The sequence below is a fragment of the Propithecus coquereli genome, unplaced genomic scaffold (assembly GCF_000956105.1).
Source record: "Propithecus coquereli isolate 6110/MARCELLA unplaced genomic scaffold, Pcoq_1.0 Scaffold67, whole genome shotgun sequence".
NCBI classification, from domain to species: Eukaryota; Metazoa; Chordata; class Mammalia; order Primates; family Indriidae; genus Propithecus; species Propithecus coquereli.
In genome coordinates this window covers 9143747-9152758 of record NW_012152729.1, presented here as the reverse complement: position 1 = coordinate 9152758, position 9012 = coordinate 9143747, and positions in this window count along the sequence as shown.

The window sequence follows — 9012 nt, the reverse complement described above, 5'->3', positions numbered from 1 at the left end:
CCCCCCTTCATACACACATACACACACACACACACACACACACACACACACACACACACCCTTTGTACCTGTTAGTCTGCTTTCAGCTGCAAGTAACAAAAACTTTGAATCAATACACTAAAAAAGGATGACGTGTGTTAACTAACATAATAAGAAGTCTAATAGTAGAGAAGACATCAGAATGTTTGATTTAGTCAATCATATGTGTCACCAAGAATCTTAGTTTTGTTTTATTTTGCTTTGTGTCTGCTCTGACAACTTCGTATTGTTTCACGAGCAATGTGATTTGTTGATGACTGAAGTTGTTTCAAGTACATGGAAACACAGCCATATACAGAGTATGGAAAAGATTGTTTCTTCCTAATGAGAAAAAATTTTCCATTTCCAAGTAGTATTCTTTTCATAATTCTTTCCTCAGAATTAGGACATATGTTCATCTCAGAATCAATTGCTGGCTGAATTGAGGGTATATAACCTCCTAGGCAATTCAGGTGGCCGTTATCAGCCAAGGGAAATACTTTGGTAAACCATGCAGGTGTGTGCCAGGACAAGGCAATACCTGCAGCAGGGTGAGAGGTTTGCTGTCATAGAAGAAGGGATTGGGCAGAGCATTGATAACATTACTACCTATTATCAACCCTCTTTCAAAAATGGTGTATTTGAGGCTCAGTGTGTTTAACTAACCTGCTCAAAATAACACAGGTAAAGGTTGGAGGAGGTAAAATTGGAAGCCACACTGTCCAACTCCAAAGTTGCAGCTTTTAATCAATATCCAATAAAGTGGCTTTAAAGATAAAATCTTTATGACCTTAGAGTAATATCAATGATAATTTATCTCAATTCATCTCTCAGATGTCTTTAATTAGCAATAGTTATTTGCCTTTCTTTTCTAGTGATTTGTGCAGAGGGGTGCCAGCAACCTGGGGAGACATAGCCTGAGCCTTCCCCTGTGTTTGGAAGCAAAGTCTCTGCAAAGGTCTGAGAGGGATCATCCCGTCTGTTAAGTGAAAATTTGAGAACAAAAGACATTCTCCTTGAAGTGTAGAGCATTGGTTCTCTCTTGGAACCTTAGAGGCAAGTCCAGGGAGCAGAATTAAGTGACAGCAAAAGGAAGAGATCAGATGTTTCAGAGGAATGAGAAATCCTCATGGCTAAGTCAGCTCTCCACAGTTAGGCTACACTTTGATGTCGGCAAAAGTTTCCCTAGTGGGACAGGCAGAGGGAAAAGGGCAGAGGAATAAAGAGATCTATAAAAAATATCTTTGCATTATCTATGTCTCTAGTGACCAGTCTCCACAACCTATTCCACTACCAATGCCCCGTAAATATTGTTGACATAGTAAACTTCCTGACCTGAAATTCGAATCCTGTGACAGATCCCTCTCACCCTATTTCAGAACCTTGCCGTGGTTTTTCATTTCTTCCGTTTTGTCCTCTAAGTGAGATCCTTCTAAGGTGGAGCTGCGTTCATGTCACTGCTGCTTAATACCATGCCATAGCCCCATTTTACTTTCAGGGTCTAAACTCCTGTCCTAGACATCCACTGAAGACAGGGCCTCTTAGCTCCCCAGTTCATGTGTTTATACTTCCTTTTTCTCTTCAAATATTCATAACTATCAAGTTATACTGCTGGCGGTAAGGCTTCCCCTCTCTCATTCAGAGGCTTTTGTGCATTTTCTCCTTGTTAGAAAACGCCTTCCTTTCTCCTCTGCCTGGCAATCTCCAGTGTGACTGATTTTCCCGTTCCTCTTAGTTGTGTCCTCTACTAGGAAGCCCTATGTTGTGCCACTACCCATCTTGGCTTAGACTAGATATCCTTTCTTGTCTTCCCATAGACTTCCACCTGTACTTCCATAGTTGTGTATTCAGTCTCCCTATTTCAAGTGTGCACCTTCTCTGGCTTTTATACTGAAGGCAGTAAGGTCTACTCACAATGAGAATCCGATCATATCTCACCTCTTTCTCCAATTCACATAAATGGGTTAACAAAAGATCTGTAGCTGCTTCATTAGTCTTAGACTAAAGATTGTTACCTTTAATGTGATCTATATGAGATGTGACGTTTCCGGTCTTAGCTTATGTTCTGTGGTTTGGCTACTCTGGTTTTCTTTTACTCCCTGAGACACCTCATGCTTCTGCTGTTACTGTGCTTCCCATGTGTGGGTCCTTCCAGATAGGGTGTCTCTGCCCACCCTCTGCCTTTCTTCACAGCTGTTCAAGTACCACCTTTATTTACACCCTCTTAATCATCACCATCACACAGATGCCTTTCAGTCTTCTAATAAAACCTACTCTGAGATCCTACAGTATGGTGATGGTGGTGGTGGTAATGGTGGTGTATCCAAGCTTCACCAACCACTTGATGTGCTTTTCGTTGTCAGATGCACTAGTAGTGATCCATTTTCAAAATCTCATTTTAGTATCTGCTTCCTATGACCATTCTTGAGGAAAAAAAAATTGCATTTAAGCAGTTTGTACGGGTGGCAGTGTCCTTGGGATTAACTTTTGTGAGAGAAGTGAAAAAATTAGAAAAAGGGAGATGGAGAAGATGAACTCCAATACTTTTAAGAAAAAAAGCCTCCATAGGGAGCTCTGATGCTGAGTAGCCCTTCAGAGCTGTCCAGCTTTAAGACAAGGGAGATGGGATTTTATACTCCTCTTCCACTTGCCCCCCTATTCCATTGATCGGTATTGAAATGTGGGTTGCTCCCAGGAATGGGGTATGACCTTGACTAAGCTGAGGGCAATTTGTGCAGAATGTCAAAGCTGAGAGCTGTAGTAACTACCAATACTCCCAGCAGCCGAGGAAATGAGTGTCTCAATCTTTCAGTAGGCATCTGGCACACCACAGCATCTAATATATGTATGCATTCACTGGCCCCTGAAACTCAAATGCCTGTGTAACTTTGGCATGCTGTGTGTGTGTATGTGTGCATCTGCATTAATTCATCTTATTAATTACACTGAACTTCAGTGTTGTTTTTATTTACCTCCCTTCCCTAGAACAGCCAAAGCTCCATTTGGGTAGAAATATGCCATGCTTATCTCAGATTCTTAGGCAGAAAGCTTAGCTCCCAGCATACAGCAGACATTCAAGTGTCAGTTTCTTGATTGATGTATTAGATGGTCTGATGAATGAAAAAAAATTAATGATTCATTCATTCATTCACTTAGAATCATATCTGATGGCTATTGTACCAATAGCACAAGGTTGCTTTAGGGGAGCACTGCTGATTATAACCATGGTGTTGTGACTTATGCTGATGATACCACATCCATAAGTTCAAATTCTTTATTTTGCTTCTCATAAGCAGGTCCTAGAATTCACCATGAGAGCGCAGGGGAATGTTAACTTTGGGATGTGGCCCAGCCCACACATGACAAGTGGAATCTTAATGCTTTAGTTCCCTGATCAGAACTTGAAGGCCTGTGTGCTAGTTAGAATTTTGAAACAGGCAAAAGTAGCAGATAAGACCAGTATCACTTTTCTCCCCTATACTTTCTAATCCCCTTGCAGTAAGTCAAGTTCGGGTAACTAATTCCAAGCAATGAAACGTGAGTATAATTTATTTGTATCATATTTAGGGAGAGGTCTGGATCAACTTTTGCACAAATCTCTACTTTTTCTTTTCCCCTGAATTAGGTACTGAAAACGGGCAGATGTCACAGATGGTGCAACTATAACACAGCATAGACTGTGTCATCTGGGATCCCTGGGTGACAGTGTTGAGCAGACCCCACACTAGCATGCATGGAACATTTTATCGTGCGTTGCAAATGAGATTAGGAGGTTGTTAGGAGTAAAACCTAGGTTATCTAGCTTATTTTCGGAAGTGTCATGGAACGGGTAAAAATGAGCACGTGGGAAAGAACTGATAAAGTGACATTTGGTAAAATCAGTTTAGTAGAAAGCAGTTTTTCTGAAATTGTGAGCAAGAGCCATATTAACTTAAAAACCATAGACATGGGTGATCTCAGAAGTCTACAGACAAAAAGGGTCCGCTAGATAAAATCATTATGACGTATAAATGATCGAATGAATCTATCTTTATTACCTATCTCTTGAACCCAGATAAAATACTGCCAATGGTGCATCTGTTCTTAATCTGTGCTCTCTATCTTCCTGTGTAATTCTTTGTATCTGTTTCTTAAAAGGAGTTTGATATGCTCTTACAAAATTTCACAGCTTCAGACAGTCAAATCCATCTCCAAAATGCAAAGCAACTCATGATTGTCATGGCTTCCAGAAAATCACATTAGAAAAAACACCTTACAGTCATTCCCGTATGAGTCATACCTTCCAAAACTAGGAATTTATGCAGGGTTTTTACTAGGGAGTGAAAATGAGGAGTACCACAATGACTATCCGATCCAGACACCATTATTGATGTTGCAAAATTAAAGCTGTCAAGCTATAGTTACCACCAGCAGTATAATTTTTCAAGGATTTATAAAAACCTTTTAACTCCTGTCATGGTTCAAGTAGTTGGCAGGGCCTAAATTTGACTTCAAGCTTCAGATTTGGAAAATCAAGGAATTCAAAGTGGATCTCAGGCAGCCTCCCTTAGCCTCCTGTGACTTCCCCTCAGACTATAAATGGATCCTGTTTTTGAAAGCAAGCCCAGATTTCCTTAAAACATGTTCCAGTCTCTCGAAAATCACTAAGGCTTTATTTCAAATGAAGGCTGCGCTTTTCTCTGCCCCCTCTTTCTGGAGTGTCCTCTTTGTAAGCATTCCAATTCCCTTGTATGGGTTAGTGACACTCTTGCTGAGTACATGCCATGCCCATCGTCGCACATTTCAACCAGACTTCCCGGATGAATTACAGTCTGACTTTCCATTGGCCGTATATCAAAAGCAAACTATTCAGGGTCAACTTCCTTGAAAAGATCTGCCACCTGGTCTACTGGCCTCCTTAACACAAGTGGAATTACAGGAATCAAAAGAGAGTATGAAAGTCAATATCGTGGGCTCCCTTTGCAGGGCATTGCTTTTCATATCTTTCAGAGAATCTTTCACACCTTCTATTCTAACTAGAGACAGATTTACAGTGTTCATATACTGACCACTTCAGTCATTAGTTTCAATGATGCAATCATTCAAACAATCTATAAATACCAACCATTTTCTGTCACTATGATACGTTTCTTTGCTTTTATTGGAGTGAATTAATTACTTCCTCATATTGGACACATACCTCTCTAAACGCTACTGAAATACCATTGCATTCACATTTTAGCAATCAGATTCCATTCTTATCTCATATTGGGCTTGCATTCACCCCCAATATGCCCTTTGATATTTCATATGAATGACTACTCACCCACAACTGGTTCATCTCAAATAGATACTTTTTCTTTCTGATCCATTTATCTGTGTTAAATTTAATCACTTCAGCTTATCAAGATCTGATTTTTGTCCCTTGATATATTAACTACCCATTCCAACCTTGGTAATCTAAAATATCTGATCTGTGTTCTCATTCAAGTCCTTCATCAAAAATGGAAAAGATCTGAGAACAGAGTCCTTTAGTTTATCACTGGAAATGAGCTTAGAGGAGCACTGGTGCACTGAGAAGCTTCCTTTAGATAGTTGGCCATATTCCTAATATTTTTAAAACTTGCTTTGTATTGGGCTCTGTGATAAAATACTGTTTCGTGTTGCCCTCACAATAATGCAATGAAAGGGATGTCATTGCCTCTTTTAGATGAGGAAACTGAGGTTAAAAAGAAGTAAAGTTATTCTTAGTAAATCACATAATCTAAATAAGAATCTATTTCCCCAGGTTTTTCTTCTGCTCTTCCTTGCACCTTGCGCTCCAATCTCATCTAATGACGTACAGTCACTCTCCACTCCACGATATTTGATAACTGTGCTTTGCCCATGCTATTCCCTTTTCTGGAGTGCCTTTTCCTTTTCACTATGAGTTTTTCACCAACACATTTCTATTTTGTCTTCGATGCTGAGTTCAAGTGCCTTTTCTCCATTCTCATGGTAGGAATAAAGCCTATTGTTTTGAGGATGAAGAGATATAATGCAAGCAATACTCTGACTATGATTTTATTAAATGACCATATTAGCATCATCGCAATTTATTTAATTATCACAACATTATTTGAGGCATATATTGTTACCCATTTTATGGATTTTTTAAAAAGACATTGAAGGAATTGCTCAAGGCCATATGGATAATAAGGAAAGGAGACCAACAGTTTTGACAATTAGAGATAGTGTATCAAGTACTATGATAAATACTGAAATAAAATCCAACTCTTTATCAAGGTTTGACTAGGCTCTGTATCAACTGGCCCATGCCCACCTATCCCAGTTCATCTCACACCTACCTTTTCCCAGGCTTATAGCACCACAGCACTAGCCTTCCTACAGTTCTTCAAATAAGCCCAGCTCGTTCTCACATCAGGGTTCTCACCTTTGATGCTTCTTCAGAGTGGTTGTTATAGCTCATTCCTTTCACTCCATGTGCGTCTGCTCAATTGCTGGCTGCCATGACCACTCAAGTTAGATTATTTAATTCCCAAGTAGTAGTCCTATCACATCACCCTGTTTAACCTGCTTCACAGCCACCACAAATATCTCATTTATTTATGGTTATATACTTTATGGTCTGTTTCTTCTTCAGACATGAAAGCTCTCTAAGGACAGAAACCTTGTCAATGTTATTTGCTATCATATCTCTAGGGTGATATACAGTATGTAACAGATGTCTACTACATTTACATTGAATGAACAAAGAATAGGGTATTAAAGAAGTATGAGTGGGCATCTAAACCTTACAGAGAGTGAGGGTAAGCTCTGGGAGAGGGGGTATGTCTTAGTCGTCTTGGGTTGCCGTAACAGAATACCATAAACTGTGTGGTTTAAACAATAGAAACTTATTTTCTTACTGTTCTGGAGGCTGGGAATCTGATCAGGGTGTTACTGTCGTCAGATTATGGAAAGAGCTCTCTTCCAGGTTTGTAGAAGGCTTCCTTCTCACTACATTGTCGCATGACAGGGAAAGAAAGATAGAAAACCTTTTAGTGTCTCTTCTCATAAGGGCATTAATCCCATCAAGAGAGCCTTATTTTCACAACCCAATCTAAACCTGATTATCTCCCAAAGCCCTCATCTCCAAATATCATCACATTAGAGGTTAGAGCTTCATTATATGAATTGTGGGGGGACAAAATTCAGTCCATGGCAGGTTATTAAAAGGTAACATAGGATGTAGCTAACTGAAGGCCTGGAGGTAGGAATGCATAGACCACTGGCTCTAAACCATGGGAGATTTTGCCTCCCTTCTCCCCACTCCACACTGTGGAACATTTGTCAATTTCTGGGGACATTTTTGATTTTTGAAACTTGGAAGGAGGGCTATTGGTATCTAGTAGGTATAGTCCAGGGATGCTGCTAAACATCCTACAATACACAGGACAGCCCCACACAATAATTATCCTGCCTAATAGTGTTAAATTTAAGGAACCTTGGCATAGACAGGTGACCTTTCCTCAGCAACACTCTACCTCCTTTACCTTGAATGTTTATCTCTTCTCAGTGTCTTTTCTCTGCTGCTCCCAGATCTCTCTGGTTTCCCTGTGTGGCTACTTCAACTCTGGGGCACACTGAAGTCTTCCATAGGGTTTCTGAACTCCAAAGCTTCCCATCTTTCTTGGAAAAGCTGCAATCAAAAGTCAGCCTTGCTCTGTCCCAGCCTCGATAGTTCAGAGCTGAAGAGGGCCGAGGTCGCACATAATGTCGTAAAGGAAGCAGGGCTACCAGAGTGAGGCAGCACAGGTACTAAGTGTTAAAGAACACTCAGATCCAAATCACAGGGGTTTGGGAGTGTGGGCTGAGAAAAAACTCGGATTCTGCTGGGGCTGGTGCGTAGAGTATCCTCTGTACTTCATCTGTCTGCTCATGTCCTCCCTGGTGAGTTCAGCAACCCTGAAAAATTAGAATTGGCTCAATGTGACCAACTCAGCAGTGCATGAGTACCAAGGGGCTTTTTTTCCCCTTTTTATTTGACTTTCAGGAAACCAATTTCAATGAGATTTTATAGTCTCTTGAAGCCTAGGGACTTTTCCCCCATACTTTTGTCTTGTAAAACCCTGATAAAAGTATGAAACAAAAATTGATGAATTCTAACCAATTTGAGCTTCTTTCTTTACAGCAGCCTGGTAGAAGATGCTGGGCACATTTCATTTCTAATGATTTAATTCTAATTAGTATTTATAACTATAGTCTAATTCCAATAACGCACTATTAAATTAGTGCAGAAATGTATTTATTGATTCACGCATGAATAGCACTACATCATACATTCAGATGTTGTGGAGATAGCTAGATAGATATGTACCTGCACGGTTTCTACATTTTCTTGCATTCTTTGTTTACGATCCTTCTTTTTTATTTCATACTGTGATAATGAGTCTTTTAAATTACTATTTGTAATAAATTTTGGGTAAGATTATTCAATTTTCTTTGTATTTTTGATTTTATGCTCTGAGTGCAGGAACCTACGGAGAGCTACAAATTGAGAGAAACAAATATTTCAGAGAAAACAGACCTAGAGCTTTGGAAAGAGCAAGGGATTGACAATTTGAAGGGCTTCGAGTATGTAAGTGGCCATCATAACTCACTCCACATTTTAAAAGGGGAAAAACAAATCAAGATTTGAAGACTTTACAGAATCTTTTGTTTACTGAGAATCTTTTCATTATGTGTTGGTTATAATTACTGTTAAGCTTCATTTTAAGGGCAACTTACTTATCTCTCATTGAAATTTATCATTTATAGTAAGAAAGAATGTTTGAAATCATCTCAGTTTAGTAAATGAGGATTGGCAGAATTAAGTGAGCTATCCAATGCCATAACCTTGTCAGTCACAGAGTTGAGATGAGAACCACGGTATCCCAATAACTCTGCCAAGGCGTTTTGCACTATGCCACATTTGTGAAGGCCGTGTGATGAGAATAAAGAACTACTGATATTCAAAAGCAAAACTAAACCATC